The sequence below is a fragment of the Grammomys surdaster genome, unplaced genomic scaffold (assembly GCF_004785775.1).
Source record: "Grammomys surdaster isolate TR1022 unplaced genomic scaffold, NIH_TR_1.0 126271, whole genome shotgun sequence".
In the NCBI taxonomy this organism is placed as follows: domain Eukaryota; kingdom Metazoa; phylum Chordata; class Mammalia; order Rodentia; family Muridae; genus Grammomys; species Grammomys surdaster.
In genome coordinates, this window is record NW_021621071.1 from 3289483 (window position 1) to 3315401 (window position 25919).

A 25919-nucleotide genomic window follows, 5' to 3' on the forward strand; every position below is an offset into this window, starting at 1 on the left:
CGGCAACCTCAATGTCTATTTTACTCACATTATTAATATTTGAATTTTTATGTAAAACAAATGCAATAATTTTTCACCTGTCCTCATAACATTATGCAAAGTGCAAAGTTCAAACGGGTAAACTTTATATATTCCTAAGCAGGGACTAAGGAAACTGCTTCAGACTTAAGGTAATCTGTTACAATGCATTTGCTCCAGGGGTTTGTCTAGTAAGATATTTACATCAGCCTAAGTTCTCCAGCCTCTTTACAATTAGCTGGTGTCAGAACACACACTCTATTGCTTTGAGCAACTGGGTATGAAGAACTTTCAATCTGGAATTTATAACTTACACAAATCATGTCCTGCTAAGTTACCTTTACATTAGATGAAACACATATCCAGTTCATGGTTTGAAAGCTTATAAATCTTTTACACATTTGAAGTATTTTATCTCTTGAATTTCCTTCACAAAAGGAGAGACTTAGGAGATCTTTAAATACAAAAGACAAAAGGGAAGCATGAACTTAAACAGGGGCAAATTACAATTCTAACTTTAAAAATCAAATTTTCTCTATTTTGATTCTTTTTTCCTTTACAGTATTTTAAGTAAAATTTTCAGAATTCTTATTATTCATGAAGAAAATCATTCTTAAGCAACAATAATTAAATAAGTATTTTTATAATGTATGCATATGTGTATATCTGCATTTATTAGCACCATAAATAAAAGACAAATCATTTAGGAAAACAATAATTTGTTTTGAATTTAGTCATATATTAGTAATGTGTTACATACAAAGGATTGAATTTACCCTCAAGGTAATTCTATTGTTTCCCTTTTTATGTCACAAGTAAATAGTGAGACTTTCATTTATTGTTTTTCTTTTTACTTAGTCATAAATTGCAAATATGTATATATTTGTGAAAATAATATTCCATATTTAAAAATTGTTCAAAGTAATTGACATTTTCATATCAATTTGAATTATACGATAATTTGTATCAAAAACAAAATTAAAACTGAGCTCTCTGACAATTTTATTTTACTATTTAACACCATTCATCTCTTTTAAATTACAGAAAATTGAGTTTACTATCTAGTTAATAACTCTTAAATTAAACTTTTGTATGATATTTATTCTTATTTAGAATAGCAACAAGGTATTGAACAGGCATGTTTTCAAATATTTTATCAGTGGATTATTAGTAAATTGTTTTTCTTAAAATAAAACTACCTGAATCTCTGATTAATTTATTATTCTGCCACTATCTTAGACCATTCTGGTAAATATAACAAAACAATTTCAGTTTGTATAAGCTGTAAACAACCAACATTTATAACTCACACTTCTTAGTTTGGGAAGGTTTTTGTTCCAAAGTTGATACTTTAAAGCTATGCTCTCACATAGCAAAAATGATGAGCAAATTCACTTAGGACTTTCTTATAAGGACACTCATGCCATGCATGAAGGTGTGTCCCTCATGAACACCTTGCAAAGAATTTTTTTTTAGCCCATATGTAGAGAGTAGGAGATGTCACCGTATGAAATTTTGGTGAAGCAAAATGATGTTCTGCCCCTGCCCTTCCAAGTTTATATCAATGTAATTTGCAAAATTAAATCTTCTCCTCATAGTCTCCAGGGACTTAGTTTATCCTGTAGTCAATCAAAATTATGAAGTCTGAAGACACTGGGGGTTTCACCTAAATCAATTATGATTGCGATTCAAGAATACTTAATCTGAGGGAGTCATCCTGTACTTCCAGCTGAGGAAACCAAACAAGGTGTGGACTTCGAAAGACAGTACTGAGACAGGGGCAAGACAGATACTGAACTTCAAAGGACAGGATTAAAAAGAAGTCACTGTGATAGGCATCAATTAAATCCAAAACCCATCAGGACATATGTGTCCCATCTTACTGTTTAAGAATTGCGTTTGGCCAGATAGCCTGCTTTCTGAGCATCCTGGGAAAGGAGTTGGCACTCAAGGCTAAATATTTTAAGATTTTCTTCTAATTACTTAAGTTAAGCTTTTCTTTAGACTATATGTTTTCTCAGTCCTTTCTCATATTTGAATATGAGCAGTCCATAGAAGCTGTATAGAATACCGAAGTCTGCTTAGCAACTTTTCCTGCTAAATGTCACATTCTACTGGTCCTTTGATTCTCTTGCACAAATGCAGGAACACAACTGCAGTTCAGTCAAGCCCACTTCCACTTCGTAGGAAAGATCTTCTTTCTCAAGTTTTTAAATAGTTTCGGCCTCATGTCTGCTTTAGATGTTATTAGAACAATTTTTCGTGAGTAGATTTCTGCCATCATTTAGCTGTGTTCACTGTGTCAAATAATGCTCAAGGAGAGTAGACTTCCTCTACAGCTCTTCCCTTTTACTGAGGCAATACATGACTTGACTTTAGTATCTTAGTCATAGTTCTACATGGCCATTTTCCAATATGAAGTTCAAAACATCTGACTATAAAATAAATTGGCGCATTTTTTTTCAGGTTTAGACATTTGTTAATTCTTCAATTTTTGAAAATTTCATACATGTATAAAATGTATCTTAGTCATCTCTAACCCATACTCCCTTGCTACAAGACATTTCTCATGTCACAATACACTAAATTACAAGTGCAATAAGTCCAGTTACTACCGCCCAAATGCGTTTGATGAGAGATTATCCATGGGGGTATGGACAATCACAAGAATGCACGACACAAATTTCAAGATATTGAAATATCAAAATATTTGATACCTTATCATTTATTTAAGTTTTGAGAGCTTATATTCTTAGATTTAACTTATTAATGATACTAATATTCCACATAGAAAGTTAAAGTTGCCCAAACTCATTTACCTAGCATATATGCTGTTAATTATTGCTTGAATTTTAAGTTTACTATATTAAGTAAATTCTAAACTTACTTTGAATTGTAGCAATTATGATAAAGTTAAGAAACTACTGTTTGAACGTTGTACAATTAGTCAGTACTGTGTTTCATGCTATCACACGCATGCCTTGGTGCACTGCTTCCAGCAATACAACAGCTGTTCTTTAATGCATTTTTTATGTCTTCAAATAATTCTTTCATAATAAGTTATGATACTTTCAGCCAGAGTTAATAATGTACACAAAGCATGTGTTAAGAATTAAATAAAATGTTAACTGAAGGTTTCATTTGATTTGAGACAATTGAAGTACACACACACACACACACACACACACAATTTCTTTTTCAGATGGTCAGAATTCTATCTTGTAAATATTTAAATAGTCAAAAATGATGTATCACTCCCTTGAATGATAGGTGAATATTAAGATAGGGAAGAAACAAAAATTGCATACTTCTGGTCACAAGAAAAAAATGAATGGGTTCTGAAGGAATTAATGAAGCAAACAATGTCAAGTTCATAATTTTAGTATTAAAAGACCTCATGACATTTATGCTTGTTGTTCATGTTTTGGCTGTCTGACTCCAGTCACCACTGGAAATTACCCAGTGCTCTTTCTTACTTTTCTTATTCACAAACAAAAAGACTATGAGCATAAACTTGGATGAGTTATTTTGAATATAGTGAAATAGTTTCCATTAGCACATATTATTAGAATCTTGATGGCTAAGACATCACATTGGTTTGAGAGATTATTTGAGGATTTATGTAGATATTTAAGAGGAAAGATGTAAAATGAAAGATGTCAGCTAGGAGGAAATTGTAATCATGATACATAGATTTGTTAGAAGCATTGGAACCATTTAAATAAATTTTAAAAAGTGTTGACAGTTAAGATACAAGAAAGAGCATCTACCTTAGGCCTGAGATAGAACATCAAAGGAAAGGCCTACATAGCTGAAAAGAAGACAGCATGGGAGGAAACCACGGCTCTGTAGATAACAATTAGCCGCTGTGGTACAATGACAGTGGCACTTGCTAACACTTTCTGACCTTTGAACTTGTCAGACATCCTCTGGGAAATATCATTGAAGGCAAAACTCTCAACTGAGCAACCATAGGAGCCTAGCTGTGGTGAAAGCTGAGTACCCATGAGTGATGCTGTTTTCACTGCACCATCTAACGTGGAGAATCCACAAGAATCAAAGTAGACAAGGATGTTGAGCTAACCATAAATACAGAAGTCAGCTAAGGGAAACCTCAATCAAGAAGGAAACTGTAGAGATAAAACTCAATAGTAGTAGGACAGCTCTTGAAGAGCCTGAAAGGCTGTATTCTACAAAGCAGAGAAACACTTATAACATAAGTGAATCAGAAAATCCACAACTATCAGTGACATCAATATATAGGAAAATTTGCTATGACCCCAAGGAAGTTACGTGAAATGTGATAATTGCCACATTAGGCAATTATTATTAGAATCTTGATGGCTAAGACATCACATTGGTATAATCAGCTAAAGTGTCAGCAAGAGTAGGTGACATGTGTGGGTGTGGAAGAAGTTCACAGAGACCCATGTCACAAGTAGCTGTTAAACTAGTCGTGCAGAGATAGCAGAAAGATCAAGGAATAGGCAAGGAAATGGAATGAAATTAATGAAAATTCCCAAGTTGCTTTCTTCAGGCCTATAAATCTAATGATCGGACTTTTTTATGGAAAGTGGAATAAAAGCTTATATAGAAGCTGAGGAGGAACCGACCCTATAGGAAGACTGGTGGTCTCAACTAACCTGGACCCCTGAAATCTCTCAGATACTGAGCTACGAACAAGGCAGCATGCACCAGCTGATATGAGGCCCCCAACACATATACAATAGAGGACTGGGGTTCTGGACTCAGTCATAGAAGATGTACCTAAGCCTCAAGAGACTTGGGAGCCCCAGGGAGTGAGGTCTGGTGGGGTGGCAGAGGTGGGGACATCCTCTTGGAGACGGAGTGGGGTGAGGGGGAGGAGGTGTGGGATGTGGAACAGTTGGAGGGTGGACCGGGAGGGGGATAAAATATGGACTGTAAAAAAGATTAAATAATTATAATTATAAACCACCACCACCAACAATGACAGAAAGTAATTAAACAGTTCTGGAGGCTGGAGAGATGGCTCAGCACTTAAGAGCGTTTCCTGCTCTTCTGAAGAACTAAAATTCAATTCCCTGCACCCAACTGCAACAGTTCATAACTGCCTGTACTTCAAGCTCTAGGGCATCAAACACAATTTTCTAACCTACCAATGTACTTGCACACATGTGGCTGGTATACACACACACACATACACACACATGCACACACACAGAGTAAACTAATAAATAAAAATTAATGAATTAGAATATTCCTTAAAATATTATGTTTTATGAAACCAGTATGACAAATACAATGTTCAGTGTTGACAAGTGATTGTTGTGTCTCTTACCATACAATTAATGGTTTTATTTATGTTGAAATAAAAAGTGCATAGAGCTGCACTAGGTGAGACAATTGTAAACAGGTGCCTGAATCTATGTTACTTAAACTCACCACATGACTTCATACAACTTATCCGGCATTCATCCTCAGTACAGAACCAGCTACATAAGACAAATCATGTGGAAATCACCATAAAATGTTTATGCAACTAACACAGAGGAGAAATCGGTCCCTAACAATTAATATATCATACATTTAAAATCATATATGCATAGCCTCCATTATGAAGCTGTAATTGTAGTTTTTCTCTGTAGCTATAAGGCTGTTTCCATCACATGTAAGCTGGTCATCAAATTAAATTGTGTGAATTCACTTATGTTGTCCTCAGGGATGGAAAGGGACCTATATAACTGCTATGAGGACACAGTGACAACCTGTGTGGGTTAGAAATTACTATTAATACTATTTAATACTATTTAAATAAAGACGCCATGGATATTCTTAATTCAATGGCTTTCATAAAAAACTTATAAACAACAAGAATATATTTCATTTCTTTTCTTTTTTATTTACTCTTTAATCTGTTTTTTCAGTCCAGATTTTATCCCCGTCCTAGTCCACCCTCTGATTGTTCCACATACCATACTTTCCCCATATCTCCCCAGCCCGTCTCCAAGAGGATGTCTCCAATCCCCCATCTCCCCCCACCACCAGAACCCTGGGTTCTCAAGTCTTTGGAAGGTTAGGTGCATCTTGTCTCATTGAGTCAAGACCAGGTCATCCTCTGCTGTATATGTGTTGGGGGCCTCATATCAGCTGGTGTATGTTCCCTGGTTGGTGGCTCAGTGTCTGGAAGAATACATTTCTTAAAGATCAATATCTCAAAATTTTATCCAGTATGTATTGTGTTTAAAAGTATACAGGAGACCTGTATTTTTGTTTAATTTCCCTGGTCACCAGATTATATTATCAACTTAAAGGGCTTAACCAACATTTCACCATCTTATGACTTATTGTGCCTTTTCATAGCTGATCTTACATCTACTATAGTTTTATAGCTTTCAAATCAGTGTGCTTCATGTTTTTGTATTTTGTTTTGTGATTACCAATATCTTCTCTATATGTCTACTCATTAAAGTAACATTCTTAATTTCCTAAGATTAATAAGTCTAAGCATATTCTGAATTTTAAACACATGAATCTGAAGCCTAAATTAAAAGATTGACAATCAATATTTATACATTGTAAAACTCTCGCTGATTATAGTTTTAGTAAAACTGAGAACTCACCATAGACTTTTTTTAATGAGAAACTATCATTAGTCATACATAAATAATATAAATAATATAAGTTAACTTCTATTAATAGTTAATAGTTAGCTTATTTATGTTATAAGTTAATATAAGTAATAGAAATTAAGACATAATTTCCTATTTTCACTAATTAATTAAAAATGTGTGTGTGCATGTGTGCGCCTGTGTGTGTGTGTGTGTGTGTAGGTGTGTGTAGTGTAGCACCCAATTTACTTCAGCTTTAAAAAGCCTGCAGTGGTTGCTGTTTGTATTATGGCATACCAAAGGGAAATGAACCTCACAGTGATGCTTCTGAACAACATAGTGGGATGGAAGCTTGAGCTTTGTAACCTTCATACAACATACCTGTCTCTCTGCAGAGATCCATAAGAAATGCAAATAAGATGTCATGTTTCCTCAAGACCATCAGCCAAATGCAAACTGTAGGCTAAAACAAAAGGCGGAATCTCTTTATAGTCTCTAGATAGAGCAATACATCCCACATAGAACGTGACCTCATCTAAAAGGGTATTAAGGTGGTAAGGCAGATGGTGACACTAAGAAAAATCTACCCAAATACCATGAAAACAAGAAAAGACCAAATATTAGTGGAAGATGACTTGCAAATATCGTTATTTTATGGTATTTAGAAAACATCTTGTTTGACCACATCAAAATGGTAATTAGTTTAGAAATAAACTGATGTCACTGAAGTCATTGAACTATTAAATAGATTTAAAAATTTAAAAACTATTGATCTATGCAGGTGGTGTGTCTTTTCTTCATTACACATGGTAATGATTTTTCCTATCCAGCATAACATAAGCCTTATCGTTAATTACAAAAATGTCGTGTGCCACAAATGATTTGCCTTTTATTTTACTGAAACCCTGAAAAGTTATTTTTATGCTCTCTATGGTGAAAAATGATTTTTGGAAAATTAAATGTCATTGTTGATTATCACCAGTCACTCAAAAAACATCTAGATTGAAAACTAACTGTGTTGGATTTCATTTTTTAGTTCTTGTCGAAAAGCATATACCAGAGAGAATCTCTCTGAAAGAGCAAATAGGAAGTCTGGGTTGGAAATGATTGTGACTGTGTGAGGATATTGAAAAGCAGTATAGGTAAGCAGAACAGCAAGACTCGAAGTTCCCCCCAAAAGCAAACAATGAAAGCACTTCTGGACCATTTACTTTCCCTTCTGCAAGTAATTACAACACCATCCTCGCAGTTATAAGTCCAGACTCAGAGGTTCTTCAAGGGCTACTCAACTACAGAAAATAAAATTGAAATTTTTAGATGGTTGCCATAATATGTAACTTAAAGACCAGGATTTCAGAACAATTCCAACAAAAATACTTGAGCCTGATATCCCATGACTCTTTATACTTTCCACATTCTCTAGTCCAGGAGATTCTGAGGTGCTGGACAAGGAAATTGAAAACAAGAGCCTAATTATATGGCAGACTAGAATCCTAGTTCTACAGACATAAATCCATACCCTGAGTAGAGGAAACAGCACTGAAATACATAAAATATTTTAAAACCTGTCTCATTGGGGGTTTATTAGTAGACACAGTGAAAGGAAACACTAGCGTACTGAAGAGAAGTCTGTACAGTATATGGAGGGATACATAAAGTGAACATGCATAGAAAGGAATGAAATGTGTGTACAGGATATTACGTGGGAGAGAGGTGCACACCAATTAGAGTCATAAAAGAACAAAGAAGGGAGGGAGGTAAGTTCAAACTGAAAATATGTTTCAAAGAGTCCACTAAAACCAATGTAAGAATGCAACAACAGAACAGAAATTTAAAAAACCACCTTAAAAAGTTCTACTTAGGCAAACTGCCGTAAAAATACCAATATTCGAACCCAGCAAAAAAGCCACCATAGAAAAATAAGTGTATTTTCTTTGTACTTTTGTTCAAATGTACAATGCGAAGAATGACGTTTGAATTAAATGTCAATGAGGAGGCTGCCAGGTAGTAGGTAATCTAGTTCAAATATTTAGAAATGGGTTAATATAGGATTGCAGATCTGTTTAGATTACATTTGAAACTGCAAGTGACTTAAAGCTAAAGAACATTATGGTTAACCTGTTTGCATGGACAGCTACAGTAAGGAGTCATTTGATACAGAAGTCTGCCAATTGGTATTTCCACAGGAAATAATGAGCACCAATGAGGGGATACAGGTGCAGCAATCTAAGGGGATTGGGTAACATAAAACCATCTCATGAATGAATTCTTAAGAATCCCAATGCCTGAAGAAGGAATTACCTAATTGAATGTGGGTAATATTAGAGGTATTTTGGTGGGGATGTCAAATTATAAGGCAAGGAGATAGAAAACCACAAGAAAGTTAGTTTAAAACAACATGACAACTGAAGGAGCTGAAAGGATTTATGGCACCATGAGGAGAGCAACAATACCAACCAACCACAGCTCCCAGGGTCTAAACCACCAGCCTGGGAGCCCTGGGATCCAGGGCTTCAGCTGAATATGTAAAAGTGGAGGGCCCTGCTGGGCATAGGTGGAAGAAGAGAACCTTGACCTCATGAAGGCTGGACGCCCCAGGGGGTGGGAATTTTGAGGGTGGGGAGGTGGGAGTGGGGGGGGTAGATAGAGGTTACATCCACAGAGAAGAAGGAGGAGGGGCGAGGGGATGGGGGTTCCGAGGGGGTGGTGGGGGATGGGGTAAGGGGACAACATAGGAAATGTAAATAAATCATCCAATAAAAAAAAAAAAGAAGTTAAAAAAAAAACAAAAAAACAACATGACGGTGTTGTGTATCATTACTCATTTTAAAAGCTCGTGTTTTTCAAATTTCTTGTACCCGTATGTGCAATAACTATTGATCGATGTAACCTAATAAGAAACATCGACTATTCAGCAGTACATTAAATCCAGGTTAATAACACACGCAAATTATTATTAAATTGCATTTCTTTCATTTAGCTAAGGAGGACAGACAATTTCTGGTGGTAAATACGAAATGTTATGAAAGCTACCAAACATAATTTATTTAATTAAGCAATCGTGCATTCATTTTACCCTCTACTGAAATTAAAATTGGAATTTAAAGTTTCTGCACATCCACATACTAACTTTCCTGATTTCATTAAGCTGTCATAATTTATAGCACCAGTGGTTAATAAATTCTATTTGGGTCTGTTTCTTTTACTTTTTTTGTGGTTGATAGTGTCATTCACTAACTATGGTTCTTGTTTTTCTGGTTGTGTTCAGGTAAATACAGAAGTTATGTCCCATGGTTGATTATCTTTATTGTTAACTTGATTGGATTTAGAATCTCCATGCAAACACACCACTGGGTGTTTATGTGGAAATGAATCCAGATGAACCATTAATATGGATAAAATCATCACTTGTCTGAGTTCCTGAAATGAACAAAGGGGAGAAAACCAACTGAGAGTTGGCTTTCATCTTTGTGCATCCTGGCTGTGGATTCAATGTGAGCAGCCATTTTAATTTCCCACCACCATGCCTTTCATACCAGCCATGATGGACATACCATATGTCCTCAAATTGCAAGCCAAAATAAATTCTTTCCCCTTTGTTTTATTGATTCTTTGCTAATTTTTTAGTTTATTTATTTATTTTATTCTTTAATTTTTTTTTTCAGTTCAGATGTTATCTGTCTCTCAGTCTCCCCTCTGCCTGTTCCTCATCCCATACCTCCTTCCCTAAATTCTTTCTCTTTAACACTTTTTTTGTCACAAAATGAAAAAAATGGCTAATAAAGGAAACATTTCTCCAAAGTTTATGTTTCCTTTACCTGAGTCAGGTAAAAGTTAGTTACTTGACTTTATCCCTTCTTTTTAAAAAAAAAATTTAAAATGTATTTATTTGTTTACATTTCAAATGATATCTCCCTTCCTGATTACCCCTATACAGACCCCCTCCCCCATCCCATCCCCTCTCTCTCCCTCCCCTTTCCCTCTATGAGTGTGCTCCTCCTCCCACTCAGCCACTCCTGCCTCATTTCTTAACTCTGATGAACTTTATTCAATCATTTTTTTTTTGAAAAGAAGAGGCCATTTATTTTCCCATCAAGTTCATTCTCTATGAACCACTTAACATGATGAGACACAAAGAAAATATAATATTTAATTTTAATACATAAAACAACTTTTGTGGAACTAGTCAGAAATAACATATATAAGTACTGTAATTTATTTGTTACTATAGAAGAAAACAGCTTAAATGAAGTCATGCTTGGTTAATAGAACTACTTGTCATTGACGAGACAAGTGAACTGATGCCAAATATCACAGTGTTTTAAATTATTTCATATATACTGTGATAAAATATTTTTCCCAAATGGTGATGGTAGGAGATAGTTCAACGACTCGGCTACCAAATGTAGACAATGTGTAGTTATGAGGTGACAACACATTAAGAACAGAATTTCAATAACAACAAGAAGAAGGGGAGCAACAGAAAAACAAAGTAACAGGCATAAGGCATTAGGCGGCACAGAGGAGAAGCCAGTCTTCCTTAACTAAAATCAAACAAAACAAAACAAAACAAAACAAAACAAAACAAAACAAAACAAAATACCATGGATGGAAATAGTTCCTCAGTTATTTTTCCCAAGTTTTCTGTAGCCTAGAACTTATGTCTAGGCTCTCATGTCGTTGAACTTATGGTTTTCCTGCCTCTATCTTCTTTCCAACCACAAGGATGAGAACATGTGTCCCTTTGCTCAGTTTGTTTGGTACCATGAACCAAACTGCCAATGAGCATCTTGGCAATCGTTGAATATCATTTAAAGCATAAATGCAAAACATTTAGTTACGTGGGAATGGTGGTGAAATCACTGTGAAAAATAGAACTCCTTTCAGAGTAACACATGAAGAGAATACGTGCCCACCCACTGTCATTCCATGTTTATGGTCATCGTTGCTCTAAGAAACTCATCAAAATCCTGTGTGTTGAAGGTTTTATCTTTATTTCAGTTCAAGATTAGGACTCTGATGAAGTTATTTGGCCATGATGGCTCTATCCTAATTAAAAAGTTTAGTCTATTGACGAATGGGTTTTTTTTTTACTGCATTATTATAAAGTAATTATAATTAAGAGGTAGGATCTATATGGAAGTGGTAGGTTAATTCTAGCATTACCTGGAAGAAGATGCCTTGGTCCTTGTCCCTCTCTAAGTCTCTGAGATACCTGGATACCATGGGCATTGCAGATAGCTCAATCACAACTTCAGACCATCACATCCCTCTTCATACTGGGCAAAACTGTTAGAGATAATCAGCCTTGTACAGATACTTTTGAAGTTGCGAGACAAAAGATTCTTTTCTTTAAGTTTCTTTTTCTTAATATTCTGTCAAACGTGACAAAATGTGATTATCAGAAATGTGTATTATGATTATTCTCCCAAAGAGAAAATGGAAAAGAAGTAATGTTTTGGTAGTGTAAATTGCTTTCTTTACAACAGACCTGGAGCGATTTACTTCGTACCTGCAAAGACTTTTAGCCTCTGCATACCTCCTTGAAATTCAAAACAGCTGAATTACAGAGACAGAGAGTAGGACTGGATGTTTCCGCTCAGGCTATATTTACAGTGTATTTTTCCTGACTGATAAACACATTTCTTTGGTTTCAGTAGATTTTCAAAAAAAAATAAGCTTGAAGGATATTTAAGGATAGTTATTCAACGGTTTCTAAACCTTGTAACATATTTAATACAAATGTACAAAGTGTTCTTTAAGCTTCTTAGGAAATAGTAGAAACCACTAATGTATTAAAGGAAATGACTAAGCAACTTGCAGTAATTGACGGAGGTAAAACAAATAAGAGGTACTGAAAGCATGCTATTCACTGTGAGGCAAGTATCTCCTGTTTCTGTCTGATACGTATGTGCGACTTCAACATAAATAGATGAAAGGAAGAGCCTTGGAAGAGTATTTAGCAAGCCTAGAGAAAGACATAAGAAATCAAACTCTCTACCACTTAGATCATAGTGTCTATTAATAAATCACTGATCACAAATGTAGAAATATTATGATTCATATTACTGAAGTGCCCAGATTACAATTTCAAGGAAACAGAGACAAGAGATTTTAATTTCCTTGAGTATGCGAGAAAGTACTTGAATGCGGAGCAAGAGCTGGCACAATCAGGTTTAGCATCTAGGAAAGTCTTTAGTTCTCAGCATTGTACAGACTACTACACCAAGAAGTAACGAAAGCAGGGTAATAATCAATGCCTGGCAGCCAGGATGACTTTATTAGTCAGTTTATTAGCAGCAAAGGCCTCACGAAACTTGGTAGAAGTGGATACCATACCTTTTAAATCTGTTGAGTGAACAAAGAAGGTTGACAAATAATGAAGTGGTCATTAAGTCATTGGAAGGTCAAGGGTCACTAGTGTTCTGAGCTTTGGGAAAGGGGTGAGTTGGAAGAGGTGAGTTGGAAGAGGGAGAGAAGCTCCGAGTATTGGGAGTTTATATTACCTTTCACAAAAGGGCATTTTCTCCTAAAACTTAATTCTTTTCTGTTAATTTCTTCAAAAGAAGAAATGATTTATAATGATTTTGGCATTTTGCTTTTAGTTTTGTTGTTAGTGACATGTAAATGAGTGACCACTGGCACATACATGCTTACATTAAATATAATTTTGTGAAATATTCCACTAAGACATCACTTAGTTGTGTCAATAAGATTCAGTTAGTTATGAATACAACAGTACAAAGGGAGTGCCAGAGAACTTGGATGGAGGAGGTCCCCAGGAGACAATGCTTTGACCTTAGCTGAGAAGAATAGCAACTGTGCCTGTCCGTGGAATCCACTCACCAACTGGGATGCCTTGTCTGGCCTCAGTGAGAGAGGATGCACCTAAACCTGCAGAGATGTGATGTGCCAGGGTAGGGGTATACAAGGGATAAAGAGGCTTTGGGGGAGTGGGAGGTACACTCTCAGAGGAGAAGGGAATAGGGGAGGGACTCTGTGAGTGGGTGACCTGGAGGGGGCAACGATCAGGATATAAAATGAATAAATAAACAAATTAATGGAGAATAAAAAAACAATACTCGATTCCCCTGAAAAGGCTGGACTCACTTTCCAAGCAACATTGAATTTTTTTTCCAGAGTATTTTGATGAGAGTAAAATTGTTCAAGGAGTCATCGGCCCTTTGCCAGCACATTTTATGCTCTATAATCTGATATCATATATGGAAGGTAAAGGGGCAAAGCTAGGTTAAAGATGTGAATCTACTGATTTCAATAAGTTTGATAACTACTCAAACATCCATTGAGTACAGTTGTGGTACCTCTGTCTATAAGAGCAAATGTTGTAGTATTTTAATGAAGTATATGAGCAGCCACAGAAAAATTCTATGGTATTTGGAAGAAAAGAAGAAAGTAGATATTGAATGGACATCCAAGAATGTCTCTTTCTGTCTTCTGATTCTTTGAAATGTTAGGTTCTACATAATCTTTTTGGACCTACTTAAGCCTGTGAGACTCTAATGACACAGGAATGAACTTTTGTAGTGTAAGTACATATCAGTCACAGTTCTCATAATAATAGCACATAAACAAATGTTTGGCTATAATGGAACAGCCCGCAGAATGCTTTTGTGATTATGACAACAGAATCTTTCCTTACAACAAAGTTTCCTTTTTCATAGAATTAAACAGTGTATGGAAATAACAAGTAAGTTAGTGTCAGAAATCAGTTAATTGGTTTTTTTTTTTACTTTTTTATATTGTTTATATTACATGCAAAGGACTCTCACATTTCCAAATAGCAGCAACTCAATTTCATGGTCTTCTGCCTAAGTGACTTGGAGTTATATACTAACTGCTGAAAGTTTGATTATTTTAATGATTGGAAGTCTACCGAAACTTGAGTATGGTTTTGTAATTTTTCTAAACAATATATTTTGTTCCAGGGTGAGGAGTCTAATCTGAGTGTTAAATTTTAAATTTGCACTTCAGAACTAATGTGCAGACCACAGATAAGATGTCCTCAGCAAGAAAACTAATGGACTATCAAAGTTGCATATGTAATTTATGACTAGTAAATTGAGTGAAGAGTAGAAGTTATAACGGAACTTAAACATGACTATTAAATTGACCAAGGTTATCTGGAAAGCTGATCTAGCCACGCATCCAAGTACTTGCTAAAATAAGTTTAGCTCATTATAAAAGTTTTATTCATTCATGTCTTCTATGGTGTAGGTTGCCTGGCATTGCTAATTAGACCATTAAAAGCACACGGTAGCTTTTTAAATTTGAGTAATGCTGTATGTTATTTGTTTATGAGAATGATTTGTCAGTGCTGAGTGATATAAAGAGCAAAATTAAAAATAAACACACCCTGTTTTATGTTCTCTTATTGTATACATCAGACATGATTAAAAATTTTGTTTCTATGTAAGGCTTATAAATTATATTCTGAAAGTTATATGGTTTTAAAAGTTAAGTGTTACTTATAAGAGCTATAACATATTTTCCAACTTGCAATAATGATGTTGATTAAGTACCTTGATTTAGAAATAGTTCAGTATACCTAAAATACATTACTGAAAAGCACATGTTCTTTGACTTAATTTTCATACAGAATTTGATATTTATTGTAACCGTATCTCATGCATACACCTCAGAAGTTGTGTAAGCGTATGTACATGCTGCTTTTATTTTTAGGAAATCAGAAGAAAATGGGAACTGAAGACTGATTTTGATCTTTCACTCCTATAATGAACAGCAAATAATTCAAATGGACTTCCTGCTGAGAATAATTAGAAGATCTGCAAAGACATAATGAATCAGTCTTCCTATAAGAAACTGAAGAAACTATTTGATGCACAGAAGAAGGTCAGGAGAGCACAGTTTGGGATTTGGAACATTTCTACCTCCCCAGGGAGTTTGATGGTTTGTCAGGATGACTGAGAAGCTGGATTGTGTGGTTAACAAATTATTGTCCTTGATGCTCTGCTGAGAGAGATTTGGTACTGAAAATTCTTGGTTCCTACTCTGCCATCATAAAACTACTTATAGCAGTAGCTAAGGTGAACGGTAAGCACATGGCTGAAGACAAAAGAGAAGAAACCATTTATAATCACCTCAATTTCTAAAAGTAGAGGGGTCCTCTAGAGCATAGGGCTAGTAGGATAAGCTCAGGTCAGGGTCAAACAAAATTCTCTCAGGAGGAGAATCCATCAGTGAAAAGATTCAACAGTGCCCATTAGTATTTTTCCTACTCCTAATAATCAATCAAAAGTGACTTATATTGTTAGAGATAAATCCACTTGATGAAATTATATGAAAGAGTATAAGATAGAAATACAGGTAAAGTTTACTCAAATGCTGTGAATTGCAGAAGAAATCTTTCATGATTATGTTAAGAAGTGAAAAAATAGAGAGAAAAAAATAGTTAAAATCAAAATAACAAATGTGAGATAAATAAAAGCCAGAATTATGACTTCAGTAGACATAAGAATACAACACATACACTTGAAGTAAAACTTAAGGTAATATGTATAATTTAAAGAAAGAGTCAAATCTGAAATCAGAAAGGAAGGCAACATAAAATAAAAGATGAGGAGAAAAAAGTTGTCAGAGTGTCTGCAGAGACCCTGAAATTAAACAGAGAATCTGCACCATCAATGTTCTTCTGCAGATTTCTAAAACACACAGAGCAAAGGATATAGTGCAGACAGAGTCTGGCAGAATTTGCAAAGGCAGATTTTTATCAATACATTTTAATCTTTATCCCAGTTTGACTTATTTGCCATGTAGTTTAACAAAACCATTTCTCAAAAATTTCGTTTATCTTCAAGGAAAATAATGAGCTAATGACATTAATCCAAACAGTTACCAACTATCATAAGTTAGTAATATAACTAAATAACTAGGCTTAATATAGTGATTCTTCACATAAAATTAACTGAAACTTTTAAATTTTTACAATTTATGCTCTTAGCATAATGAAGTTATTCACTTTCAAATTCATATTTTTCCTATTATGCCATTATAATTACATCATTAAGGACAAATTCAGAACATTGCTATTATAATTTTACCCTCAAAATTACTTTGAATCTAAGTATTTTATATTTTCATAATCTAATAACATCATTTAATCACTTATACAGTCATCTTGGGAATATGCTTAACATAATAACAGAGCGGTTGTCTGAAAGTTCAACTCAGAGAACCATCTTCATGCCTGACTAGCATCCATCAAATGACACCCTAGTCAAGATCAATTGTAACTAACACAACGGTGTGCTTATAGCACGTTAACACTTAAGAGACCACCCCTTCTTTTATTTTTGTTTGAAACTATATCCTTTTTACTGTACCTTAACAATTATTTGTATCATTCTGTCATGGCTATTTATTCATTTTTTCTGTTGATGATAACATAGTAGCTTAAAGAATCTAAATTTATGGACAGTTGTGGGCAGAGATAAGAAGGTCAAAGGATCTCACATGATGATAGTCTTGCCAGCAGAGTCCTGTGTTAGTTCAGGGAATCATGGCATGAGCCAGTGTTTTTCTCTTTTAATCTCCTTCCCCTCCATTTCACTCAAAAATGCCAGTATGTAGTCATAGAGCATCTACCATAATAACTTGTCTGCTCTCAATCCCTTCCCAAAGCCACACATCCAAACAGCATAGATGAGATTTGCAACCTTTAATGCATGACCGTGGTAGGGCTGTCAAATTTTAACATGTAAACAGTTGGAGAAATACTTGAAAAATAATCAAATAATAGCATGGTAGATATTACCCTAATTAAAACTATGGATAAAGGTAAAGAAGAAAGAGGTACGTTTGGAAATACCTTTGCATTTTGGCAATCACATTCTTATTAGAGTTCAAGAAACTGTAAGATCCTTTGAAAGTTAATGAGCAGATAGAAAGTTACAATCCAGAGGCTGCACCTGTATAAAATATACAGTTAAAGCCATGCTTGGATGCTAGCTATTAACAAAGTAGGCAGGTTCCCTTTCTCTAAGTTACAGCTGACAAAACTTGAAGAAAATAAATTAACACATGACTCATCAGTTCATAGAAGTGAAAGGAAGATACTAAAGAACTATTTATTAATTCTGAGACTTTTATCTCTGCTCAAACTCCTTTCATGTTTTCCATAAATTGAAAAAGTTTCCAATAATTTCAGGTTGTAAGTTGATAGAGAATACATCTGAATGTAGAATGATAAGAAACTGTAAACACTTTAGTGCAAAGTACATTTCATAAATTCATTTACTGTTCTGAAATTCTGTCATTTAATTACAGGTCTTTTCATTCTTCCTTATCTTGTGTCTTATCTTCACATTATCTTGTGTCTGCCTTGATGATCAAGTGATATATAACATCCAATGTTTATACTTGAAAATTCCACTATTCCATCTTCTTCAAACTTAGAAACTTGTAAGACCACGGATGTGAACTTCTGTGTGTGTGTGTGTATACACCATTAATAGATCTTTGTTTTGAAATAATAATGTACAAGTGAACTTAATATAATCAAACTTTCATAATGAGAAAATACTATGATATAGATATAATATACTGAATAATTGCATAATCAAAAATATTAAATGTTAGGAAGAATAAATAATTATACTGATATAATTTATCCATGTTCACCTGACTTTTAATTGATTTGAATTACTGTGTCTAAGCTAATTTTTAAATTGCACATGGCTTAAACTGTAGGTTGCTTCTAAGTGGCAGTCGTGGGAATATTTACACCAATGGCAAATTTAAAATTGTGTGTATTTGTTTATTAACTTATTTCACTCAAGAGAGCTTCTTTATCAAAACATTAACAACTAGCTAGTATATGTTATCTTAGACTTCATATTTTTTCAAATTTTATTGAATAGTCCATGCCTTTCAACTTTGTTACATGATTTTCACTGTGACACTGGTGTTTAAAGTTATTATTGCACATTAATATAGAATTAATAAGGTCAATAAAACTTAAATTATTCTTTATAGAACTTTATGGTAAATCACTCTTACTTTTCTTGATGAAATTAATAATCTTTGAATGTCAAACTAGGAAATGTGTCCTTTATTTTATAGTCAATGGGGAATTCTCATGCAGAGCAGGACCATTATCAAAACTCTGATTTGCTTTTTACTGTCTGGCATTTGGGTTCAAAGAGTCTTTCCTTTCAGAAGAGGCAGGATAGAAGGAGTCAGACGGCTGTCATGGTATCTTCTATAAAGTAATGATGTCTTTATGGTGATGCTGCTTCTGAGATTTATCTCTCTAGTAGAGGACATCTGTGCATACCAGTAGGATGCCGAACGGGAGGTTGGCTTTGGTGGCTCGGTGCAAAATTTGCTAATAGAAAATAATTTGTATGACTTGAAACTATTGTACCCAAGTGTCTTCCCTTTTGTCCCATTCTCTTCAAAAGAGCTCAGCACCAACCCTAATTAGCTTTTGGGAGTAATGAAGTGAATTCATCTTTAAATTTTTAGAGGTTTATGAATTTATGACCAAAGGAAAGCATTTATTGTCCCAGAAATATCCAGTCTCCATGATCATTTTTCCTCCATCTGTCCAAGTATTCACAACATGAAGAATGTCTTTTATTATGTCCATACTGTCCAGTTCTCTGCTTTAATATTTTGCCAAATGGATTCCTCCAAGGTAAGGTTTTCCCCACAATTTGTCATTTTAATTTGTCTTTGAAATAGCAGGATTATAAGTCTTAACATTCAGGATTTTAGCTTTCATGTTTAAGTTCTTCGAGATTGTCTTAAATTGATTTTATGGAGAAAAATATTATTTCCAATGTTACTGGTAGACGGAGGAATTAGTTTATGCTTAATCTTACAGTATGTAATACCAGGTGTTTGTGTAGATTTTGTGAAGTTTGTACTTCAGTTAATAAAATTACTTAACTGATCTTCTTCAGCTGATAAATTGTATGCAGCATTCACTAGTCTGAATTTTAAGCAATTTTGGGGGGGAAGAAATGCCACTTGGCTACTTTTTTGAGGAGAGAAATGCCACATAAATGTTGAAAATTGCATTGGTAAATATTCACATGGACTCTCTATTTAATTGAGTGGCCATTACATTCCAAACTTCACATATATGTTACACCCTTTTACTTTGTTCCCAAGTTCTATTTGGGTCCCCTAGAGAAAGGGGTTCTGTTATTTATTGATCTTAAATTCAGATTGTCAAACGGCCCACACCATTGCAATCCGCTCTCAGAAACGGTGGCTCGGTAAAAATTTGGTAATTTTCCTTTTAGCTAGAAATGACTTTGAAACTTGAAAAAGCCTGTTCCCGAAGTCTAAGACCTCTTGTCATAGTTTACCTGTAAAGCCTTTATGCTTGTTCCCGCAGCATGCTCCTTCAAGCACTATTACGAATCCAAGCTGGTTGCCTACCGCCTCTAAGCAGAGACTTTTTTCCCATTCCTTCTTTCCCTTTTTCAGGGAAAGGATGCCTCCATTATACATGGCAGCTCCTTTCTTATCATATAGCTTCCATCTGAAATCTCCTTTGTTTTCCTTTCCTCTTCTTAAAATAAAAAAAATCTCTGACTTCTGAAGACCAGGAAATTGGTTTTGTTCTTTGCTTTGCCGCAGCTCCTTAGAAGCAGGGAAATCGAAGCTTGCCTATCTGTTGAAGGGTGAGACAGAAACTAGCTTTTCAAGAACGTTTCCTACCTCCAAAAAAAAATGTACCAAAGAATATTAAGAAAAGTAAATACCTTTCTTTGGGAATGACACTGTGAGCTTGGGTAGTTATTCAGCTTTCTCTTCCTTCAGTCCCTGGACAGGTCCTCTGCGCATGGCCTGTGCTCCTTCAGTAGGTTGGAGAAAGGCAGTTTCCCCGCCATGTGGGAAACGTTCTTTTCCCCACTTTTCCTTAAAAGTAAATTACATTTTTTTCTTCTTTTCTTTAGTGGGGTTCACTTTCCCAGCTTTCTGAACTTTCAGTTCCCTTCCAGTAGGTTTGTATAGGGATGTTCCCCACGGACGCATGCGTTAAACGCTGGTTCTGCAGCACACAGTACATTTAGAGAAACGCTTGATATTTTAGCATGAGGCCTCATTGAGGAAAGTACTTTGTGGGACCGCGTAAGGATAGGTTGGTTCTTGGTTGCGCACAGGTTTCGAACCCTGGACCCTGATGGGACAAATCAGGGCATTTGCAAGGCTTTATGTCAACCCCAGTTCCTTCTCATTTCTGTTGTTTGCTTGTGGTCCACCATAAGATGGACAACATTGCTTCTCCACGTTCTTCTGCCACGATGTATCACAACATGGGCCAGAAACAACTTAGCCAAAAGAGCTGTGGGAAGGACACTTCCAGATGTGGGAGCTAAGACGAACTCTTTTTCCTTTTAAGTTGTGCTTTTGGTTATTTGCTACCTTAATAGGTAGTCTGTCTAAAATGGAATCTCAATGTGTCCACTTTTTAAAAATGGAGATTCTTAATGGTTTCACTTTTGGGTGCTTTCTGTATTGTTCTACTTGATTTTTTCTTCATTTCTGCCGAAGGTGTAGTTATCCACCCCAGCCAGGGATGATGTTTTCAAACCGTTGGTGAAGGTGGAATGGTGGTAGACCCTGGAAGTAGGGGAACAAAAAGCTGAAGACAGGAAGGGCTGAAAACTCCAGAAGATTTTCATAAATAAATGTTGCCTTGTTCATTCTTTTAAAAGGTCAAGATAGACTTCTATGTTACTTATCAATAATACATAGTTTTATAGGGTATTCTTTAGCAGATTCACTAGCAGTATCTTACTACAATAGATGAGCTTCAAAGCTAAGCTGTCTTTGCTATATCGTTTCATCACCACATTTAGTCTGGTAGTGAAGACCACTATCAGATTATTTTATCATTTTATTAAAATTAGTATTACACTATAATCAAAAGAGCACACACACACACACGAGCAATATGATATGATAGATGATAGACCTGGACATGCAGAAACCCCCTTGGAATCCCTATGTTAGTAACTTACGACACAACATAGACAGCTTCAACTCCACTTGTTTGCACTGTTTTTCATATTCACAGCTGGGCGCCATCTCTTTGCAATCCCCATCCACCAATTTTCCTCCTAGGCAAAGTTCAAGCATCTCAATATTGTAATGCATTAACTATTTTATTAAGTGTAATGAACGTGTCTAAAATTGAAAGTAAGATAAGATTCCAAAGGAAAAGCAAGAAGCAGCGGATTTACACAGTCTGTATCACAAACACAGCTCTCATAGGAGTAGCACTTTTAAAAACACAGCATAAAGGTGATAAACTGCTCGGGCTTTGAACAATCACTTTAATTATGCTTTGCAATTCTATCACTGAGTTTGGGAACATTTTCATAAAATGCTTCCCACAGGTATATTCAGTCTTTCCATAAAGCACTTAGCATTATAATAAAACCATAGATTATTTTATATGTGGAAATTCTGGGTAGCTAAAACTGTAGGTTCCACAAATGCTGACAGGAAATGTAAACGTTATCATCAGATATTGTAAAACAAACAGTTCAAAAATTCTGATCGCAATTTCAGTTTTGTTGAAAGATAAATACAAGAGCTCTATTTTAATTTCTACTTCAAAATTCAGTTTTATATCATATGTGATAAAATTGCATAGCTCAAAACTAGCTTAGAAAGCTTTTATTCATTTAGGCTGATATTGGAATATTATACGTTTGATGGACAAAATGTAGAATTATTTCTTATAGTATGGATGCTAGAAATCCAAGCAATGCTCTATTTCTGTGAATGAGTTTGTGTGTGTGTGTGTGTGTGTGTAAGAGAGAGAGAGAGAGAGAGAGAGAGAGACAGACAGACAGACAGACAGACAGACAGACAAACACAGACACAGACACAGACACAGACACAGAGAAAGACAGAGACAGACACAGAGACAGATAAACACAGTCATTCTCTCAGAGAATGAGAAAGGAATTAAAAAACAATCTTTATGGTGTCCTGCCATTGCCTTTTCAAGAGTGCTGTAAATAAAATGTCAGGATAGAGAGAAAGCTTCTTTATTGAGCATATGGTTTGGCTTCTGGTAGATGTTCCATACTTCAATGGTGGCTCCACCCTCCTTTCCTTTTTAATAACTCTTATTAAACTTAGTGTGTAGAAGAAGAAGAAGAAAGAAGAAGGAGGAGAAGGAGGAGGAGGAGGAGGAGGAGGAGGAGGAGGAGGAGGAGGAGGAGGAGAAGGAAGGAAAAGGAGAAGAAGGAGAAGGAGAAGGAGAAGGAGAAGACAACAAAAATTGGCAATAGATTTTGCTGAAAAGATATGTTTGGGGGTTGGAGAAGGGAAATGAAAAATGAATATGATCATATTTCATTATTTATATGTATGAAATTCTGAAAAAAAAAAAAATATATAACATCAATTCACTAAGAATGAGTACTCTCCCATCACCTAATGTGAACCCACATTACTTCCTCACCCAAGTTCCACTCCAAATACAAGTGCATTTTGAAATGGACAAAATGTCGTCTTCCTTTCTCTTTATTGATACACCTTTGCTCTGCCTCCCATCAGCTTTTCAGAATAAATGAGGTTAGACTAAGATGCTCAGCACTGCCAATCAACATCACCTTGTGCTACTACTTCTTGTGTCTTCCTTTCCCAGAAATGAGAACACACATATACAGACACAGAAAATGCATTTATCACATTCAGGGCATAAGTAATTTTTTAGTTTCCTGGTTTGTTACAGCTGACGTCATTAAGTTTTACCTCATTTCTTTCTCAGTGACAATTCACAACTAAATTTAAAGGCAACCATTTAAGCCATCTCAAGGCAGGTAAACACAGGGAGGTCATTCAAAGTACACGATTTTACCTTCAATAAATTATGTTTCCTTTATTTATTCAAAGTTTGTCTTGATTTTATTTCATTAATATACAACAGATTACATTTTATTTTCTCTATCTTAAAGATTTTGTAATTATGCTACCTAGGTCAGCTATCTGGGAAATGGTAGAGTAACTAAACTGCAGTAGCCATACATAGTCTTAAGAAGAAATTTAGTTGCCTAAATAAGTTGAAGCATGGGGGTGTATAGACAGAAATGGTACTGAATAAGAATCCTGCTAATCAAGTGTTTTAGGGTTTGTGTTTTGTGGGCATAGGTTAAAATCTTGGTTTTGACAGAAAATAATAAATACCAGGAAAAAAATCATTTCTAAAGTGGAATTATAAAGACCATTTTCAGGTAAGAATGAGGAAGCTTCTGAGAAACTTTAATGAGACATGAGATGTCTCAGACATATCATCTGGAAACATTGTCACGTGCTCATTTACCCAATAGTCATCAGATAGATGCATGTTCTCAATCAGGTGTTTCAAAGGTGATGAGAAATTCCCATGCCATAACCAAAAGCCCTGCTTCTGTAAAGTTCTGAGACCTCGTGAGTTAGTTAATAAAGAATAAAGAAACACACCGTCCAAACATATCGTGATTTTAAAAATTGAGAGAGAAGATTTTTTAAAGAAAGGAAACACACACAACTATAATCCAAGAACTCAGGAGGCAGAGGCAAGAATATCATGAGTGTAAGTTCAGTCTGGGCTACACAACAAATTCCTTAAAGGTCTAGGCTGCATATCAAGACTTTGTAATAAAATAATAGACAGACAGACAGACAGAGAGACACATAGATAGATAGATGATAGATAGATAGATAGATAGATAGATAGATAGATAGATGGCTGATAGCAACTTATGTAACATCAAGCAGTGAAAACAGTCAAGAAGAAAGATAAAGCAGAGTAAGGGAAAGAAACATGAAATTAGATAAGGTAAATGACAAACACCTTTCACATTATTTGAAATACTAGCAGGGAGCTGAATAAAGTGATGAAGGAAGCCATCCATTCTTCTGAGTGATGTGCCTTTCAGGCAGAGAAAATAGAAAATGCCAAGTCTCTGAATCCACACGTGGAAGGAGGAGCACAAAGACAGAAAAGGTGGCTGGAAAGCCAGTAGGAAGCCGGAAGCCGGAAGCCGGAGTGTGGGACGGATGAACCTCAGCAAGTATGCTTAGTGAGTGAACATTAGTAAAATCCACCATCCTTCGTACTCATTCATAACAAAAATCACTCTGATGTCCCACTTGGAAACACCTTTCCTTTGACAAATTTATTTAATCTTTAATTTTCAAGATTAATACACCAAGAATTATAAATATGAATTTAAAATGCAGAATAATATATTATGCTTAAAGTATTTAACCTTTCATGGGCATGGAATTAAATATATCAAATATAATAAATTTTTCCAAAGCAGTATAATGGAAAGAATACAAAGACTCCCTCAATTAGAAGTGTGTATATATATAAATGTATCTATCTACCTATTTTATGTATATGTCTAGCACTATATCTACACACAACCAAAGAGAGAAGGAGAGAGAAAGAAAGACAGAGAGACAGGAGAGAGAAGTGTAGAAATAAAAGAGAGAAAGGCAGACTATTGAATAAATATTCAAGAATATTTAGAAAGAGTATTTTAATCCATTTTCAAACCTTAAGACTGTAGTAACTTGACATTCTTTAAGGGCTGGAAAATCCTCATCAGCAGAATTGGTAACACTTGCATACAACTTTGTAGAGTTGTGCTTTTCTCTTTGTGAGACCCATTTGACAGTTAAACCTGAAAGATGATTATAAGTTTCTGATTCATTGAATAATATAAAATGTATAACTTTATGGCCAAATTAACACTGATTGCATAAAGAATTTGAAATTGCTATATTAAATACTAAAATGAAAATTACATGAAGTAATGCATTACTCTTTTATTACTGTAATAGATATCCAAAAAGAATGAGCCTTATCCTGGGCAATGTACATAATGGAATTAATTGTAACACACTTGATATTTGAAGTATGCATGTATTTTTTCCAAAGTCATAAACTAATATTCACTTATATACAGAAATACATTGAAAATTAAAATGTCTATTCTTCTTCCTAGATGGGCAATGGGTAAATCTAGACTGTCCTGTTGTTAATACAGAAAAAGTGATTAAACCACAAAATTATAATTGCACAAAAGCATCAAAAACAAATAAAACAGAACAACTCCTCTAAACAAACAAAGAAACAAAAACAAACACAGTGAAGCCCTTAAAATGAATCCTCCAAAGTTTGAGAACAGAACCCAGGGAGTGAATCCAGATTTGAAACTTCTTTTTCCAGCATTTACAGAACACTCTAGAAAAGATTTCCTGGAAGGCTAACCACTGAAAACAGTAAAGCTAACAGAAGAATGTAGA